We start from the raw sequence: 21,815 nt of genomic DNA on the forward strand, positions 1-21,815 counted from the left end.
ACTCTACATTCGTTTTGTAAGAACGAACGCGTGATGTCCTAGTGGAATTTTAAATTTAGAGCACCGTGAAGCCTGCACTGCATTCACAGATTATGTGATGCAATTCCAGGAATTTTTATTTTTTCTGGCTATTTGTCGTCGTGACGGCCAGTTCTATTTGAGGGCTGTAATTCTGCCTCGGCTTTTGTGGTAATTTAAATAACTATCTTTATATTAGACAATGTGCCTGTCAGTCAGTTTTAAATTTATAATGACATTGTTTTTAATATTATTAAACTTTTTATTTCATTCAAATAATTTAATAACAATACTTAAAATATTTTTAAATCCATGCTTTATTGTATTGTGATAAGTATGAGCATAATTATATACAGAAAGAGATCAGACATTTTCGAATTACTAATTAGCATTAATAAAACGACACAAAGATAGCTCAATAGGTTATTTAATAAAAAAAATACAGTTACTATTAATAAACTAATAAAAAAGAAACACTTTAATTTGTTTCATAAAATTTGCAACGTAATATCGTAGCGCCCCATAACTTTCGCGTTTGCGAACCTTTTGTCTTTGTGATTTATGTTTTTTAAAGTTTCCATTTCCGTTCCCGCCATTTTTACAGAACCATAGACAAAGTGCGCGCAGGTAAGCGGAAACAAATTGCTGGCTGAAATATTGGGGTGAATGAATAATCCTCTGTTTTTTTAAAAAACACCGCAATTGGATATTTTCCAACGCAGTCATTTCGTTCTTAAGTTACAGCGAAATATTTCCAGTTTAAAAAGCAATTAACATATTTTGTGGTGTTAATATGACGGTAGCAGAAATACTTTATTTTTAATACCAGAAAAGTACCTATTATAGAATATTTTTTTGCAATTTCAAGCATATTTTTTAAACGAAATTTAAAAAATCTTTCTAAGCGTCGAAATACCTCAATAGCCAGGATTCTATTACAACCGAAGAATAGACAAAAAACTTAGTAGCTTCAGATTAAAAAAACAAAAGGAAAATCCGAATGAATGACCACAGATATAAGCCATAAAAGGGATTCGCACAATGGGCAGGGAAGGGATATCTGGGAGCAAAGGGGAAACAAAAAGATTTTCATATTGATGTCTTGCGGGAAAGTTATGACATTGGTCGCTGGCTTCTGTAATGGTCCGTTAGAAAAAGTTACAAATGCGACGCCGTAACTAATAGAATGAATTGCGTGACTAGATATATATTTTAATCTAAAATGGCGTCTTTTTATGCTTGAAGGTAAACAATAAATTTTTCGATCGTAAAGCACTCTCTGATGCTTCGCATCATGAGTCGTGCAATAAATGGTTGCCACATTGGATTGTTTTATTGAAACGAATTATTCCAGATTAGTTATTATTATATAATAATTTTTAATGATTAAATTAATGTCCAATATTTTGTTTTTCTTTTTTATGTGAGAAATTATTGTAATATTGCTTAAATAAGTCATGTTCATTTGTTACAATATTTTGATCGAAACGCGAAGTGGTTTAAATTGAAAATAGAAAACTAAATGGCATTTAAATCAATGTGTATAAATACATTATATAATTATCTTTATATTGTTGGGAGTTCAGGATAACAAATCAAAGCCTCAGATTGTTGTTCTTCCAATATATTACCATCATACGTTCAGTACATCAATTACTTCACAATCACAAGCTGGTCACGACTTAACTACTGGAAACTTCTATATTAGCCTCTTTTCCCCCGTGTTTTTCACCCCAAGCTTCCATTTTATTTTTTTTAATTTTATTCCCGAGTGTCATAGATACGGCCAACAATGAAACCCGAATGCAAGGTTTTCAATCCATTTTTAAATCATTTTTTTGTTTTATTTAAACTTAATTAAAATGTAACCTTACAATACATCAATAACATACCACCATTTCGCAAGTGTTTAAGAAGCGATAAAAACAACATAAATATAAAATCATCGAGGTCATAAAATCAAAACCTAACTTACCTCGAAGGTCTAAAGAACATCTCCCGTGACCTTCAAGAGCAAATATTTGACACAGAGCAAATATGGGGTAAGCTGTTTACCCTTTCTCAATAAAACGCGTCTAACTTTAACGATAGTTGGTTTTATCTCTATGCTTGGTAAGATTTATTTCTGTATGTTAAGATGAGTATGGCTATTGAATAGGATTACCTTTTCGTGGTTTGTAGACGACAAAGGGATTTTATCCTGGAGTTAGTAACGTGTAAAATAAAACAACGTGACATTTCTGACGTAAGGCAAAAATTAGGGTACTTTTTTTTTTTTTTTTTTATAATATAAGAGTAGCAGACGAGCATGCAGTCCACCTGATGGTAAGTGGCTACTGCCGCCCATGGACATCTGTAATCAACCCCAGATAGGATTAGATATTCCTACCTGAGGTCGGCCACAGATGCGCCGCTACCCCTGAGGACTAAGCTGGAACGCCTCGGAAAAGTCTGTCTCCCTGACACCCTTCAAACCGGAACACAGCAGCGCCTAACACTGCTGTTATTAGGTAGAAATAGGTGTGGCGGTGGTGCCGCCGGAGTCGAACCACAAAGGGTTCTACCACCTTCAAATATAATTTCACCTTCTTATATAATAAAAAAATCAAACGAACAAGCAGTTCACTTGACGGCAAGTGCTCATGAGCATCATCATCAACCCATTTTGACCCGGACACCTCGATCGAGATGCCGAGTTTCTTAACCACTACGCTATCACGGGAAGTGCTCACCAATAAATAGAACAGAATCCACCCGAAGCCTTTAGAAGTGTTGCCACCCCTGCTGACTTAAATAGTAGCTTTATAATTAAGCCTGTCGGCATCCATACATTTCCATAAAATCACAAAAACTGCTTTACTGGAGAAATAGGTGTTGCAGTGATACCTTTCCGGGCGAACCAAATTGTTTCTACATTTTTTTTTTTTTATATTATAGTAGCAGACAAGCATGCAGTCCACCTGATGGTAAGTGGCTACTGCCGCCCATGGACATCTGTAATCAACCCCAGATAGGATTAGATATACCTACCTGAGGTCGGCCACAGATGCGCTTCTACCCCTGAGGACTAAGCTGGAATGCCTCAAAAAAGTATGTCTCCCTTACCACACCCTTCAAAACGGAACACAGCAGCGCCTAACACTGATGTTATTAGGCAGAAATAGGTGTGGCGGTGGTGCCGCCGGAGTCGAACCACAATGGGTTCTACCACCTTTTAACACATACATACATACGTTACGACTGCATTTATAATTGCAAACACGATCATCACATATAAAAATTACATGCCCATAATATCTTCCATATCACATTATCCTAATACGTTGATCATGACATGACCATTTATACAGTAAACTATACAATCTTATGGCTCATCCGGAGTCAGGTCAAGGCGGTGTCTAGGGCATACATTTGCATAGCAGATGGCACGATTTAATTGTAATTATAAGTACGTGCATTACGATGTACGTACTAAATTAGATGCTATAATGGTGCATGCTAAGTGAGGTTGTTCGACCTTAAACGAGTAAAGAGGAGCGAGTTGAGAGATATCGCACAAAGTTGTCATCAATATCGCACAAATAAATAAGCGTAAACAATTGTATTTGACTTAATGGCTAACTGTAGGATAAATTCCTACCTTCGTTCACCTATGGATTTATAGATCAACTTGCGTTTTTTGTCTGCACGCTGCAGTGATAACTGTTTAGTATTGATAAAAAACGTATTTATATTAAACCTACCATATTTCGTGTTTCATTTGCAGAGCCATTGTTTTTTACTACTTAATAGTAGTGGCCCTGTTTTGGTTTGAGTAGTGGCACCGTATTTACGACCAATATTGGGTAGCTTCAATTCTTCAGGGTCCCTTAAAGAGTACTTATGCCTTGCTATCAGATGGCATATTAAATTGTAATAGTGACCACGTACTGTTCTTACTGAAATATTTAGAGATAAGAACTGTTCGTAATAAAGGGAATAAATCGATTAATCTCTCAAATAACTAACAGAACGTCTACCTCTAACCGCATTTATCAGCTATCGCTTATGTGATTGTGGTGAGACAATTGGTTTTAGACGAACTTAGCTAAAACGATGAAGTAATAGTTTAATCTATTAATTAGCTAATCGAAGGCCAACGCGTACTCAACTATATTTATCAGCTATCGCTTACATAACCGTGGTGAGACAAGAGGTTTGAGAGGAACTTAGCCAAAGCGATGGAGCAAGTGATGTGAGACCGACGCTACTCGTCTGGAACATTTAAACGTTTCTTGCGTCATGTGTGCAAAATTGTTGGTTAATGGCATGGCGTGGAGATTATATTGTGAATGGTAGAACCCTTTATGGTACAACTTTGGAGGTACCATCGTCACACTTATTTCTGCTGATAATAGTATTAAGCGCTGCTGTATTCTGGTTTGAAGAGTAAGGAGTAAGTAATGATGGTTTGAAGGGAGTGGGAAGGACGACATACTTATCTGAGACGTCTCAAATTAGGCCTCAGGCGTAGCAACGTATCTGTTTCCGACTATTCTAATCGGATGTTTTCTAATCTTAGCTATGTTGGTTATTGTTAGTGTTATTTTAATGAACTGTTTTCATGATGTGTTATGTTTTATGATAATAAGTGCCCATTTGTATAGTAATTGCCTGGTACGATTGTATGAGTTAGCATAAAAAATAAAAAGAACGCTCTTGACGTTTGAGGTGTATTTTGCGCGGGAAGAATAAAAGTTGTAAATTGGATCAAGAAATCATTTTATTTTATTAGGATACTTGCTGACCCAGCAAACGTTGTGTTGCCATATAAATAAAAAATGTTAAGAGTGAACAACCCTTATCACTTAGGGGTACGAAAAATAGATAGTAGCCGATTCTCAGACCTACTGAATATGCATATACAATTTGGTGAAAATCGGTAACGGAGGACGTACGGAGGAGTACGGTAACTAACATTGTGACACGAGAATTTTATATATAAGATATTTGCAAATGTTCGAAGCAATGTGTTTGCTTCTTACCATTGGGAGGACTACATGTTTCTTTGCTACTACTTACGAAAAAAATCAAGGTTGGATCTTGTATTAGAACAAAAGACGATCTACAACCCAACAACATCAGCAGGTCCATTTCTGGAAGTCCTTGCTTCCTTATCGGGACTTTCCTCGAGCATCAGTATTCAATAGCTCGCCAAGGTCGGCGGCATTGCGATCAAATAATACATCAGTTGTTGTATGTTACGGCAATTAATATTTTATCATACAACCAATGATCTGTTTGTGATTATGGCATAATTTATGCATGGGATTAATATGCATAGCTAGTGCTTAGGCTTACCACTAGGCTAGCACACTGTGTGCATTGGCTACTCAATTAAATATAAAATAAAAAAGAACATGGCAACTAACTGAACAAACAAGAACATTGGTCAAAATTACTCTTTAAAATGCAACACAATTTTTTTGACGCGCAAATTAAAATTAATCACGAAAATTTTTAATTTCAAAAGCATGAATATTACAAAAAGTGCCACAAATAATGCTCCAATAAACATAACTGTGAAACGTACAAGTTTCCTACGAGTTTGCTCTCACAGCGAAAAGCTTAGAACACTCCCCTGCCCAAGTCCAATTTTTTAGATTTCACACATCCTTAAGACCTTTTTATAATTACAATAATAGTTTATAGATGAGACATATTTGTGAGCCAATCAGTGGCAGAACAAGCGACTATGTAACAAAAAAGTGTAACAACATACAATAATTTTATTCACAAATAAATTTGATTTGATTTTTCAAAAACCCTCAAGGTATAGTGTTCCTGGAATTAAGTTTAAGCAAGTGATAATAAAAATAATTTCAATGTTGCTATATTTTATTATACTAGCCAGGCAGGCGGACTAAACAGAGTATAAGCGTCGGAAAAATAAATAAAAAACCAGTTGAACTAAATTAGCAATAAAATCAATGTGACCGGAGGTTCAATGGACCCGCGGCAGTTGTAAACAATCAAAGCTGACCTTTAGAAATGGTCGCAAACTTGTTTGGAGTCAAAGACCCCAGGCTCTGTAACCAGGTGTCTATGAAAATAATAAATTCACGCATTTTTTTCTTCTTTAAAAACCTGGCCTTCTCGATATGTTCATAAGTCAATAATTCTTTCTTTGAAAAATCTGTTTAATCTGTGCCAGTATATTGTAATTACTTTACTTATCTGTAATTGTGTAATTACTTTCTTTTATTAAGAAAAACATATGGTCATGTAATTCGCCGTAGTCCTAAAACGACATATTTAAGATTTTTTCTTACGAGCCCTTGAATTTTCAAGCTTTTGATATTTTTTATCCGAATTGCAGTTTAGAAATCATCCCACTCATTTATTTTTAGAGTTTTTTTTTACAACGCCAAGGATCGAAATTCAAATGTTAGTAATCAGGAATTGTTCAACCAAGTATTATGATGAAAAATTTTTAAATCAATAAACTATAAATGAGTCACGTATACTATAATTTAAAGCTTATTTTAATTAAGTATCTTGTTATAAAGTCCTGGATTCCAGCTTTTTAGGTTCAGACATTTATAGTATCCCTATTATGAACAACACTTAGGATCTTTTCAATAAGTTTTTATGGAACTATTTTAATTAATTTTAACGAGCGGAAAGAAGGCGTTGGCTAAGGCTTTCGCGTTAATAGATTCCGTTTAAATCCGTGGGAATTATCCGCTACGGACATTAAAATGCAATATCAATTTTGTAAACTATCTTCCGAAACACCTACCTGTCTTATTTCGATTACATAATTTGGATGTGTTTTCGAATGAATTAAGTATAACAATAATATTATTAATTAATATTTTGTCCTCGATATTCTTCATAGAGGCAAGTCCAAACATCATCATGGAAAGTGTTTTAAAGAGCTATGTTCTCATTGTTCAAAACCGTGAAAACATGTGTCAATTACGGGTATTTAAAAATAAATTCGAATTGAGCAGTAATTCGTAAATTCTTCCACCAATCGGCATCGAGGAAGCTGTGAATATCCCAGAATTTTTCCATATTTAGGCCCGATTCAATCCGAACTCATCTTCTTCTTAGTCAACTAAATACTTATTAAAGAGGCAGTTACTATTAGGGGTCGCAATCCGGTATTCGAGATTTCGAAAATACCGGGATACCGGGCCAAATTTAGGTCTTATTAATACCGGTTTTAATTTCACAAAAACCGGGATATTCGGTATTTTCGGTTTTTAGTAAAATAAAACAAAATAAAGTTATAGTCATATAAATTGACTCCAATGGACTCTGGCACAATGCAAAAGTCCATATTAAACAAGCGTTACAATCGACACAACTTTTTTTTTTTTTTTTTTCTCGAGGGGGAAACCTTCAAAAGGTACCCGACGACGTGGGAGCCACGCCGGGTTATGTGGGATTTTTATGATATATTTTCAAAATATTTTATAACAATGACAATTATGACAATAGGCGTCAAGAAACAACCCGCCAACACGATCTTCGCTTTAACAAGATCTGCTGTCGATAGGCTTGATAAGATTTGGAGGAACCGCAACACCAAGACAGATCAATATGGTTGTCGCAAGGGCCGATCAGCTGGTGATCTTCTTGTGTACCTCATTCACCTTTGGGAACAAGCTGTTGAGAGCAACGGGAAGGCATTGGCCGTAAGCCTGGACATCGCTAAGGCCTTTGACCGGCTCTGGCATAGGGTCCTTCTCGCGAAGTTACCATCTTAAGGTCTTCCCGAGAGGTTGTGCACATAGACAGCCAGCTTTCTGTCTGAGCGGCATATTAAGGTCGTAGTTGACGGGTGCTGCTCAGACACGGAGCTCATCAACGCTGGCGTGCCCCAAGGGTCTGTATTATCTCCCACGCTTTTTATTCTGCATATCAATGATTTGCTGCTATTAACCGGTGGCATTCATTGCTATGCAGATCATAGCACGGAAGATGGTATGTACACAGGCCGTGCGGATACCTCCCGGACATTCGTGGAAGAAAGCAGAATCCGACTTGTGTCTGAAATCGAGAACTCTCTGGAGCAGGTCTTGAAATGGGGTCGTCTTACCCTTGTTGAGTTCAACCCCATGAAGACACAAGTCACATCCACATCAACTGGACCCGTGGCGGTCCTCCACGGTTCGGTTCGATCGTTCATTTTTGCCGCGTACGTGCAAAATGTGGAATAAACTTTCTCCTGAGGTATTCCCTCAGGACTATGACGTGGGGCTCTTCAAGAGTGGTGTAAAAAGAGCTCTCCTTCAAAACCGGCGATGCATTGGCGACTCCTCTGGTGTTGCAAATGTCCATAGGCGACGGTGACTGCTTTCCATCAGGTAGCCCGTCTGCCTTATCGTTAGGTTACATATAAGACTTATGAAAAGTCTAGTTTTTCCTATCCTTCTCTACGCTGCAGAGACGTAGACGATTCGGATGCAAGATCGCCGTAAAATTGATGCCCTAGAAATACTATTCTCTGGATCTACGATTATCTGGATTAGAATACTAAAATATTTCGGCCGCATATTTAGGGACGAGAACTCAGTAGTACGGTTGTAGTTCCGTGAAAGGTAGATAGAAAGTGGTCACGCGGCAGATCGCCTACTCGCTGAACAGACCTTATAAAATCTAGCACACAGTGTTTCCTCGTCGAGTGTTGCCGCAAGGCCAGCATAGAAGGCGGTGGCGAAGGATCGCAATAGTGTCTGTTCAAGGCAGCTGTGGATGACTGACCAGTTGTCATCATCATGCCACGACCACTCTGTCAAGAGTGCACGACTACAGAGATATTTTTTTCCAGCTTTCCACATATATTTTTATATAATTCATTTATTGATGAATTCGGAACTCATAACGTCGTTATTAAATCATAAATTTCTGCAATTAACTTGGTATTAAGTAGTAGGACCTATTTTCCTTCGGAATTCCACTAAATTAACATTACATAGTAAAATGCTTAGTAAAAATTAGTAACTGTATCTTAATCTCGAAAATATCGAAAAAACCGGAATACCGGGATTTGTCTGGGGTCAGTACCGAAAATACCGGTTTTGCTTAGATGGTCCGGTATTGCGACCCCTAGTTACTATGAAAAGTGAGGAGTACAGCAAACTAATTCTTTTAGGTTTTCTACCCTATGTGTTCTACCCTAAGTTCTACGCCTTCTTCCGAATCCAGCAGTTAAAATATGCTTGTCAGACTTCCATAACAAAAAATTGGTGTTGGAGTGGTAGGTACTTATAGTGGTAGTGTGACGTAAGGCGAACGTGTATGGTAAGCTGGTAACGTATCAACGCCTCGCATGCGAAATTGTCTGTCTGTCTCACTTCCTTGATACTAATTTATTGCCTAATTATTAAGAAAGTGAGCCACGTAAGCAAGTAACTGTAGTGAAAAATCAACGTAATACGTTTGATGTTGTATTGTACTGACAGGCATTTAAACTACAAAATTATTATAAAGTAAAAAAATACCTGATTGTAGGTGGCAACTGCTATCCATGGTCATCTGTAATCAATCCTAGATAAGATAAAAGTCCTATCTGAGGTCGGCCATAGATGCATAACTTCCCTGAGGACTAGTTGGGAGGCCTTGAATAACTATACCTCTCTCATCACACCCTTCAAGCCAGAACACAGTAACGCTTAACACTGATGTTATTAGGCAAAAATAGTTGTAGCGCCGCATCTGTGGCCGACCTCTGGTAGGAATATCTAATACTGTCTGGGGTTGATTACATATGTCCATGGGCGACAGTAGCTACTTACCATGAGGTGGACTTCATGCTACTCCTATATTATATAAAAAAAAAACAAATTGCATATAAAAACGTGCAAAAGATCGAAGGTTTTCATTAGGATCGATATAAAAACAGCTATAACTCTAACACATAAAGGAATATTGGTTCATTGTAACTATAACGGCCTTTTTATTAGCTCTTACGGGCTCCCGCTAGATCAATAGCCGATATTAAATATTTAATTTGCTCTGGCCAGTCAACTTTAATCAGTCTTATATGATATTGAATCAAATGGGATATGTATTGGGATAATAATGTTTTAGAACTTAGGTACATCATCACATCGCTACATTTATTTCTAACGTAACGGTTTTTGTTTTGGCATTTTTGATTTTAATTTTAATCACAGGACAAATATTTTAAAGTATTAAAGCAACAAAAAGAACAGGCCACTAAAACACGAAAAAACGAGAAAAAGAAAAAAAAATCCCTGGGAATATAAAATAATAATATCAAATGGCAACACCAACAATGTCAAGCTCACTCGTATAACCGGTATGGATGTATCATCAACCGCCATTTCTAGTTCAATGACAATCCGTTTATGTGGAATATCTTGTTCATTTGTATTATAATTTATCCGTTTGGAACTACATGGACGCAGATTGTTTTTATGTAATTGAATCGAATTAGCATCGACCTCACAGGAATTGTCGTGGGTTGGAGTTCTACTAGTCTTATGGCTATTTATGTAATGCTACCAATCTTTAAAAAAAATGAAAAATGTTGCCTATCAAAGATTTATTTATTTATTTTAGACACAACAACAGTATAACATACAATCATTCATATAAATAACATTCACGAGATATAGACTAGCACTACCATGAGTTTACAAAAGTATTACTCGCTAGCGACTGCGTAAAATAAATGTATGAAAAATTGTACAGCGCCTCTGGTGGTTACTCGTAGAACTAAAATCCGTAGTGGCGTAACTCGATACGTAAAAAACCTATCGAAATCAAATCGCTAGCGAATGTCATTATTATCTATTGCCATACAAATTCGGTTCCATGAGTCATTAATTTGACAGACGTTGTCAAGAAATACCGTAACGATAGTAGTTATGTTATTCACTAGCAAAATGACAATAGTTTTCTATTTACAATTTCTATAGTGGCGTTTCTATGCCAACTCATGGTAGTGCTATATGCATGCCAATTACTGGAGTGTAAAACAATCGCAAAATTTGAGACACGTTTAGAAGACACGTATAAAAGAAAAAAGTATTACATACATATGAAAAACAAAAACAAAATATATATGGCTTACTCGGGACGGAGAAGAGAGATGAGCCTCTTTTTAAAGTGGAGAATAGTGTCGTGAAAAATATCAATATTTATGTTCTTAGTTGATAATCGGTTGTACTCAGCGCAGGACAGAAATTAAAAAATGTTTGTTTATCAAAAATTTATCAATTTTGATATTTGATAGGCATAAATTCGACAAATTGATTATCAATCACCTTACGGGTGAAAGTTATTATATCTTATTACTGAACGGATGAGACCGCTCAAATAGCTGACGGACACAATCCAAATGGGTATATATGCGCCTCTATCCAGCCCTTGAAAGTCCCCTGCTGGAAATAGACCTCTACCAAAATGGCAGTTATTATAAAAACAAGGACGCACTATTTATTTGTATACGATAATATAGATTTAAGGTAAAAAAAATGAGTCGCGCGCAATTAACAAGCCATCATAGGCAGCTAGGAATATTTACTTCGTTCTGATTTACTTAACACGGATTCCTGGCTTTTTAGACGTCACTAATTAGTGGCAAAAGTAACTCGCAATTTGGGCAAATGTTTCATGTAATTATATATTATTTTATTTAAGTTTTAATTACAGACGCTTACGTTAGTTTTTTAATAGATTTAATTTCTTAAACTGTTTCATTAATTTCGTGACCTGACATTTTAAGCCTTTGCGCGGTCAAGGGTTAAAAAAAAGGGCGAAATACAAGAAATACAATTTTTGTGCGGTTTCTAACGAAAGTTTCTGGCGGAAAGTTTATTAAAACGTTAAAAAAACGAAGTTATATTTTTCTTTTTTTACTTTTGTGAAGTAACAAGGATGTTTTAAATAAAGCCTACTTGTTTTGTTAATGAAGAATAAATAAAATTTCTTAAAAGGAATTCGTATCGGTATAAGTTTTTTCATTCAAGAAAAAAGGAACAAAGAACGAGAAATAAGGGCGAGGATCAGACGTAGACATTTTCTTTTTATTGGCGCTTAGAAACGCAAATAACTTTGCGCTTTCTTTATTTACTTTAAGAAATTGCTTAGCTTTGCTTTTGATTGCTGTAATTTAGATATTAAGCTCAATTTCAAATCGTTTTAAGGATTTAAGAATATTCTGCAAAAATTTAAATTGCAAGAGACTAGAGATAGAAGAAGATAATTACTTCTAGTGGTTAGTTACCGAGTTTAATAATTTGAACATCCCACATAAAATAAACATATATCTACAATTTCATTTGGAATTTATCCCTAAGTAATTGTAAATGCATAAGTAATAAATATTTTTGTAATTTTGTCCTCCTTATTTCTTCTCCATTCTTTTCTTATTGCTTTTCATGTGATAATTTAAGAATAAACATTACTAATTGAATGAGAAGAATGTACCGGAAATCTTTGCGTTAAAACCGCACACTAAAGTAAAGACGGAACATAAACTATGTCTCGTTTTATCTGTGTCACTGGACTTGGCGGCAATGTATGACATAAGATGTGACAGATTGTCAATGTCAAGCCGCGAGGTCAACCCTCTCTATTGAGCTTGCTGCCATAGAGTAAGCGAAAAGATTCTATGTACATTGTACATGCTTGCTTCATTGAAGAAAAAATATAAGAAAATGTGCCTTTAACAAAAAGCGAGCGATTATGAAGAAGTAAATAACATTTATTTTTATAATTTTTTTTTTACTTTTATAATATTTGTAATGACAAGAATAACTAAAATGTAACTAGAGAATTATTATAAAAACAAAAAAGGACTGCTTTAAAATATAGGCTATGTAACATGTAGCCCAAAATTCAGACGAATTAACGACATCTCAAATGTCTTTAGTTATCAAAGAATAAGTTGTTGCCAAAGAATCAGATATAAATACGATAAGCATTACCCTTCCTTTTTTTTGTTAACGAGGGGGAAACCTTCAAAAGGTACCCGGTGCCGTCGGAGCTATACAGAGTTGTGTGGGATTCTTACCGCACTAAAACCCCCCCGGTGGCCGTCCTCGGCGCTGCGTAGAGGGCTCCGGGATCTCCAAAGGAACGCAACCGAGAACGAGTCCTATTAGCGCGTTGCCCCGTCGGGTTCCGCCCAGGTGAGCTTGACGCTCGCCACACCGTCTGGTGTGTACGACGGTATGCGACCACACATACCGCCGTCCTTCCCGGGGTCGCTGGCCGGGCGGTTCGAGCTCCCACTCATGCCGCCCGCAACCCCGTAAGCCCCCTTTTAGTCGCCTCTTACGACAGGCAGGGGATACCGTAGCCCTATTCTGGAAGCATTACCCTAGATGGCAAAAATGGAAACGAATTACGGACTAAGACTCGTCGTGAGACATCGTAGCTTCGTAGCCCAACTGTGGGATAGCAACAAGTTGGCAACGAAACGTAGCTTATATGTGAAAGTTTTGTGTTACTTATCGTCCTATTATGCTAACCTTATTAGTTACTTAAGTTATTTGTATACAAGTAACATAGAGACATCATGTCTACGTTACATTTTTATTAGATGCATAAGGCCACAATTCCGTCTTTAGACAACAAACATCTCATTTTATGCTTCACCATTTAAACGTATTTATAGTTCTCTATTCAAATGTGTTGTTCCACAGATTAACGCTAAACTGTTTCGAAATAACGTACTTTGTATTATTATTTAAATTTGGAATGCCGATGTCTGTGCTATTCAGCTGTGCAAAGGTTAAACATAATTGTTTTAGTTTTACTCAAAGTCACTTTCATTACAATGAACAGTTCATCTGTAAATGAAAACAAAATAAAAATAGGACGATTTGCATACAAAACAGATATAGGTACTGAAAGACACAATTACACCTATTTTTGTGTTGTGATAGCAGTTTTCTGGTTTAAGGGCATAGATAAGTATAGATATCTCACCGCCTTGTACTTGAAGGAAGCCATTAAATAGCTGACTATGTGTCAGCCATTTAATGTAAAATGCCTAACTGTTTTCCTATTACGTCTCCGACTGTGATGGTGTAATTTACGCGGAACAATGCCGACCTGTGCAGTTAAGTGGTGCAAAAACCCGAAATCGAATAAAAAGTGCGGAGAAATATCGTTTCATTCGTAAATGCTCTAAAAACCATTTTTTTAATATTTTTCAAACACGAAAATAGATGACAGTGACAATTTCAATTGCCTAAACTGGTTACATTTTCTTGTTAGGAGTGAATTACTCACTCCTAACAAGAAAATGTTTCCGTTACTAATCTATGTTTTAGGGGTGTGGGAAAATATGAGAGTAACATGATGTGTTCGAAGTTAGCCTTCAGATGGGCTGCATGCTTCTTGGTTTTTTAAAAGTACAAAATTTGAAAGCTCGAGACAATGTTGTTCACATTCACCTAAGTAAATATTAAAACTAAACGGGGGAATCGTTTTCCAATGCAGATAGGCAGTAGGTTGTCGGCAGGAAGATTATATATTATATATAAGTATATATTTAACATTATGTTTAATTTACGAGGAAGTTTACTTACACTAATAGCTTAAATAGATTCACAGCCAAACTCCAATCTGAAACAAATAAAAAGATAGTTATTATACATACTCGTACTAACAATGTTAAATTTTCCGTTCTATTATCGATCAGCTAAAATATATTTTTTTCCTCTTTTTTCTACTACAAACGGGAACTACTCGTACTGGTAAATAAAGTTGTAAAGTTTCAAGCAATTTTTCAAGAGATCACTATGTACTAAAACAATAATTATGATTTAACCATATACGGGGCTATCTACGGATGGAACCTTGCATGGAATCTCGTATAATAAATTAAGTTAAACGCAACAATTTATTCAAACGTGTTAATAATTAAGCTTAGATATTGTATGAGTCGATAAAAAACTAAAAGTAATCATTGTAATAGGAAGGCACTGCGCAATAGTGATTCGATTGCGTCACACACACGTGCGCAGTTGCCGCACGTTGCATCTGTGGTCATCTGTTATATAATTTTATTATTTATCTGTGCAATGATCTATAGACAATTTAAAGGCGGTAAATTAGTATGTAACCTTACTTCGTCTTATTTATTTTATTTAAATCGAGACGCTTTTACAGCGGTTTATTATTAAGTAAATTGGTTTTAAAAATATCCAATTATTTCAACAAAGTGATCGCTCTCAAGTAACTATAATAAAATTATTAACTTTGAAGTGGTTTTGTTACAATATTAAAATGGTTTTGTTTATTCAAATGTTTTATCTGTGACAAGCGTTTATCTGTGGTTTAATAACGAAATAACTTTATGACGATAATTCTGTCATATTTATATGAAGGATAATAAAGTAAGGACAAAAGGAAGGAATCCAAGGCCGTGACCAGAAGTAATAAAAAATATATAAAAATCTATGGTGTGAATTAGTGAAGGCAATATCGACATGATGCAGTCTGTCTGTGCGTACTAGACATGATATTAGTACAACAATGTAATATAATACCTCAATAAATATTAACTGCGTGTCAAGGGCAAAGGTTCGCAAATGGTTTTCAAGACCATAAACAACATTTCATCATTTGACAGAGCCAAGCCATGTGGGTCACGGTTCTGCTCGGTTGTCATAAACGATTTCATATTCTTTTGTCTTTGAAGTTATGTACTGGCCAGTACGATGCTACGCAAGTATAAAATTACATCCTCTTAAAGACAAAAACATATACCATTTGTCTTATTTACTATACTATACTATACTTATTTTATATCTAAATTAATAAATTGTAATGAAATAATCTAAAAGTAGAAGGAAGTACAACCCTTTGTGGTTCGGCTCCGGCGACACCACCGCCACACCTATTGCTGCCCAATAACAGCAGTGTTAAACGTTTCAGCTTTGAAGGGTGTGGTAAGGGAGACAAACTTATGCGAGGTATTTCAGCTTAGTCCTCATGCGTGCGGCAGCGGCGCATGTGTGTGCGAACTCATGTAAGGAAGCTAATCTTGTCTGGAATTGATTATAAATGTCCATGTGCGGCAGTAGCCACTGTAGTGGACTGCATGCTTGACTGATACTTCTAATAAAGGAAAAAAAGTTACCTACGAACTAGCGGTGGTCGTTGAATCAACGAACTAGTTAAATCAACCGTTGATTCACTTTCAACGAATCAACGTTAACCCAATAGAAATTAACTAGTTAAATTCGTCAACGACGTTGAACTGAACGTTTCGTTATTTTCAACGTAAACTGTATTTTGTTTAGAATTAAACTTACGTTAAAAAAAGCCAAAAATATTTTTTAATTATTGCCAAAATTATTTTTTATAATAGATATTTGAGTAGCAGACGATATATCTTGATTGTCGGTATAGTAACATAATTTGAACTGATATTATCTAGAATATATCTAATAATTTCCTAATAAATAATTATAATCTTGATGTTTATAATACACACTACGTCATTTTTTTTTATAATAACATTTACCGCCCGTCAGTAGAGACACGTTGATCGTTACGGCATAGTTAAAACCGTTTATTATTGATGCAAGTCAAAATTAGTAGCACGTTAACTCGTTGACGAAATTAACTAGTTGATCAACGGAAATTAACGTTGACGTTTCGTTGATGGAAAAAACTTCAACGACCCACCGGTACTACTAACCACCAAGTATTCCATAAACAATCATAGACTATTATGCAATAATTCCATTTTACGGCAGTGCGTAAGATCTTAATGGGCACGTGTTAAATATTTCCATAATAATCATATGATAATGGTTTGTTTACCGACCTATATCGGCATTATGTCTCGATATTGCAAGATGACGGGTTATATAACTTTCCGGCCCGTCTGTGCCTGCAAACGGACATTAAATATTTTAATTTGTTGTATATTTCTTTAACATTAATATCGATGTGTACGTACAATTACACATTTTTTTAAGAAACATAAGTAAATATTTCATAAAGGTTACATTATACAGAGTGAGCTTTTATTTCTAATTGAATTTATTTCAATCTAGGCTAATTTAAAAAAGAAATTGTGCTGTTCTACCAATCAGCCCGACACTCCTTCGAGCACTTATCGCTATTTTTTATGCTTTTGGATTTGACTATCTACGACTAGTTAAAAAAATAATCACGCTGTACATATAATAGTATACAGGATGATTATTTTATAACTCCATATCTATCTGTATATAGTTTCATATATTATAGACTAGCTGTGCGCCACGATTTCACCCGCGTTAAAAAGAAACAGGGGCACAGCTAGTTCTTAAATATAAGCCTATGTTACTCCTTATTACATCAGCTACCTGCCAATAAAAGTCCTGTCAAAACCGGTCCAGCCATTTCAGAGATTAGCCAGAACAAACAGACAGACAGACAGATAAAAATGTGTTATTTTGGTATATGTACCGTATGCATGTAATAAAAAGCGGTTAGTTCAGTATTAAAAACAGACACTCCAATTTTATTTATATGTACAGATATTCGCTGTATTCGCCACATTAATATTACAAGCCGTTGTATTGGTATGTACGGAGGTAGGATCGGATCAGTGGAGGATTGATCGACAAGTACAAAGTTATAAGGAAGTTCTTTGTGCGCCAATAAAAACTGCGGAAGTACCGACTTGGTTGTATTGAATAATTAAGCTTCAGGAATTTATTTAATTATTCCGTTGGAGCTACGGCTTTGTGATAATAGTTTTGATACTATCTTGGATTACTAATGCCCGTTATTATTAATCTATCTGTAATTTTTTTAACTTTCAAAGATCGATATGACAATGTATGAAGAAATTGTTGAATTTCGATCTTTGTTAGGCAAAACATAGGATAGATTGATTATTGATATCGGAAGTAAATGTGGTAAAAACCTTATCGACTGTCGTTATCATTGTTATCTACAAGAGGGTACCTTTTTATAAAGGTAGAGAGATTAATATGATGCATTTCAACTTATTGAGTAGGGATGGATGTCTAGCCAACCTCAGATCGTATGTAATCTATCTTGTACTCTCTAATCTATCTTGTTGGTATGACTACAGAAATCCACGGGCGGCATTGGCCACCTACCGTCAAATGGATTATATTTATTTGTTGCTTGCTCTACATTATAAATAAAAGCGTGGTAAAAAGCCTATGTCATCAATACCTATATCTGTTTGATCTCTTTTTATGATTTATGGATATTTCTGTTTGGAACGTATGATATGTATATAATAATAATAATATATAAACAAACATACCTTTATAAGTACATACCTTTTGTTTTAGGTATAGGTTAAAAAAATAAGTTAACTATAGAAGAAATTCTCTGTACGCGAGCCCGATTCTCACTTGACCGTTTTACCTGAGTATTGTCTAATTGTATTATTAAATTGGAATCTGTGCTGCTGTGCTAACTCCCTCGAAAAGTAACAGGATTTTCAGAAGTTAGAAAAGTTTGAGAGCGGAGGATGTAGGATTGTATCGGAATTCAGAGGTACATGTTAGAACTGGTCTGGATCTAGAACTAAAACTAGAATCGGATTTAATTATTGTACAAATAACAATATACGGGAATATAATTATTAACCACCTAATCGGAATTTTACATTGTTTGCAACTAATTAACATAAATTATATTTGTATTTTATGTTTACCTTATCTTGTTGTTTTAGAGAATAGTGTCCAATCCTGTGCATATGTGATTTCAACAAGGTTTATCTATATTTAGTCACCTCTGTGCATGCAGTCCACCATGATGTTAAGTGGCAATTTTCATTCCTCAACATCTCTAACATCGAAATCTATAACATGTCGCCTATGGACATCTGTAATGAACGCCAGATAGGATTAGATATACCTGAGGTCGGCCACAGTTGCGCCGCTACCTGTGAATACGTCTCGGAAAAATATGTCTCCCTTACCACACCCTTCAAACCAGAACACAGCAGCGCCTAACACTGCTGTTATAAGGCAGAAATAGGTGTGGCGATGGTGCCGCCGGAGTCGAACCACAAAGGATTTTACCAGCTTCCAAATGATCATTAACAGTAGGAATACTAAATGTAAACAATACAAATTGATACACACATAGGTGTTAATAGTAATCACGTCTTTTACAATTCACGGATGAGTTAAACATCCAAGTTATTCTCGCAAATGTCATGGGAAATATTTTAGTTTGTTTTACACTATAACAATGGAGGCACATTACCTCATCGTAATAACCTTCAATAATAAATGGGTAATGCGGGCTTTAGCGTACGAAGCCATAAATCTACAGCTATTTCTAGATATATTACAATAACGTAAGTAACCGTAACTACAGCAATAACAGTATTTTTTATATAACATGGAAGTTGGAAACGAGCATGCAGTCTACCGCCCATGAACATCTGTAATCAACGTCAGATAGGACTAGAGTCCTATCAAAAGTCGACCACAGATAAGGTGGTAATTCCTAAAGGTCTGAGTTGCCTCGGATTAGTATGTCTCCCTTACTATACCTTTTCTCGGTCTAGTTTTGGGCAGAATGAGGAGTAGGTTACACCTATTTCTACGTAATAACAGCAGTGTTAGGCGCTGCTGTGTTCCGGTTTGAAGGGTATAGTAAGGGAGACAGACTTTTCCGAGGCGCTCCAGCTTAGTCCTCAGGGGTAGCGGCGCATGGTTGGCCTGGTTGGTCCTCAGGTAGGTATATCTAATCCTATCTGGGATTGATTACAGATGTCCATGGGCGGCAGTAGCCACTTACCATTAGGTGGACTGCATGCTCATCTGCTACTCCTATATTGTAAAAAAAAAACAACTATCTCTATAAAACACTATACAGTCCTGACATAAGCCGAACTCTACAGAAAATTTCAGATTCAAATAGCATTGCTACGATCAATTTTAGATTAAACGCCCCACGAGTGGCACCCAAGATGGACGTTAGCGCGTCATGCGAAGGGCCAGCTTTAAACATTCAACAGCCCTTAAATACAAAACTACAGTACGAGTACATCTGCATCTTAAGGGGATAACACACGTGCCACGTTGTCTCACAGCAGTTTCGAATGTATAAGATACTAGTTTTTGCCCGCGGCTTCGCCCGCGTTTAAAAGAGCATAATATGACATACTAGGTTTTAGAAAACTTTATTTCCCATTAAGAATTATACAATTCACTTACATGAGAAACTTAAATATTACATATTAGTTTACGCGTACATGAGCGTGTTTAGGTAGGTACAATTACATTTGTTAAAGTAATTAGCTATCTAAAGAAGTGGGTAGTAAGACAAACGTATACGACACGTCGAGTCAAGAGATAAGGAAGTGTAACGACATAAAGCTACTAGATACGGCTCGAGCGTACCTAAATGGTAAGTTAGTTTATTTATGGTATATTTATGTAAGATTTATTTTATTATTATTATTATTTTTTTTTTTTGTTTGTTTTATTGGTTTTATTACATACTAATATACATAAAACTGAAAATTCGTACCTTTATTGGAATGACAGTGGCGCCATCTGGCGAAAAATGGTCGTACCAACTCTGAAACCTTCGTGGGCTCATAGACAGCAACTTTGCTAAAGATCATCACTTGATCAAATGCATAGTTTGCGATTCAATCCTTACTAATATCGATTAAAAAATCGAGTTTTTTGGTCCAAAAGATCGATTCTCCAATTAATCGATCTTATATCGCCATCTCTAGCTCCCGTGGGATTTCCGGGATAAAAACTATCCTATGTCTTTTCTCGGGTCTCAGACTATCTTTGTACAAAATTTCATTAAAATCGGTTCAGTGGTTTAGGCGTGAAGAAGAGACAACCAGACAGACAGACAGACAGAGTTACTTTCGGATTTATAATATTAAGTAAGGATCTATAAAATTGCAGAATTGCTTTGCTGTTTTTTCATGTGGTAAGGTTTGGTAAGATGAAGAAGACCAAAACAAAATGTAGACAAAGCCTCTAAACAACTTTGAAGCATACGAAATTCTGGTGATTAGCGTAGCATACAGAAATTACCGCCAATTTAGTTCAGCTCTAAGCTGCATATTGTTACTTTACATTTTATGATATTTAAAGCGTTGAAACCAATTAAGTCTTAGGTAGCGAATATTACTGTCAGCGTACTAAAAACGACATTTTAGCATGAAGAAACCAATTACCGTCACAAGACTCTGTGACAAAAACGCCCTGTTTCTCGTGTCTTCTACCGTCAACACGGATGATGTGTAAGTGGTCAAAAGACTCCGTGACACAAACCTATACACGGTCGGTCTTTTTCTCTTGCATCTTTACTATCAACGGACAGTGTATAAGCCTCTTTACCTCGATAATGTGTCAATCCGTTGATTGGCGACATTCCAACGAGAGAATGCGTTGCGTGCTGTACATTATCATTACCGGACAAAGACACTATAGCTTTGTTTACGTATCCACTATACATGTTTGTAAATCGAAGTTATTGTAAATGTGCTCAATGAATATGAATAAATATATTCTTTATTCATTTCCGTTAGTTTTAAATGTTAAGATCGTTCTCAAGCAATTTTAAATATTACAGTTCGAAATTTGATGATATCATTAAGCTAAAGTTGACAAATTTAAAATTTTGAAAGGCAAAAATTGTATATATCGATTGTTGGATTCATGCTTAGTCAAATTTAATGTTAAGTTAGAAAAATTAAATGTTAATTTAATTTTAATATTTTAATTTAAAGTTAGTTTGATGTTTAGTTAGAAAAATAAAGTAACATAAGATGTTTAATAACTAGACAACAAAAAAAA

The 21,815-nt window shown here is 35.7% G+C and overlaps 1 protein-coding gene across 1 annotated transcript in view; it reads right to left on the minus strand.

Moving 5' to 3' along the window:
• LOC140753681 (Ig-like and fibronectin type-III domain-containing protein 2) overlaps positions 1 to 21,815 on the minus strand; it is a 181,067-nt gene that overhangs the window by 87,441 nt on the left and 71,811 nt on the right. Inside the window, exon 2 of the mRNA XM_073088411.1 lies at positions 14,580 to 14,616. The gene's annotated coding sequence lies outside the window, so the exon portion shown is untranslated. The remainder of the gene's footprint in view (positions 1 to 14,579; positions 14,617 to 21,815) is intronic.

Source organism: Epargyreus clarus, unplaced genomic scaffold (assembly GCF_041222505.1).
Source record: "Epargyreus clarus isolate Ecla_fem2 unplaced genomic scaffold, WU_Ecla_fem_2.2 ptg000027l, whole genome shotgun sequence".
Lineage (NCBI taxonomy): Eukaryota > Metazoa > Arthropoda > Insecta > Lepidoptera > Hesperiidae > Epargyreus > Epargyreus clarus.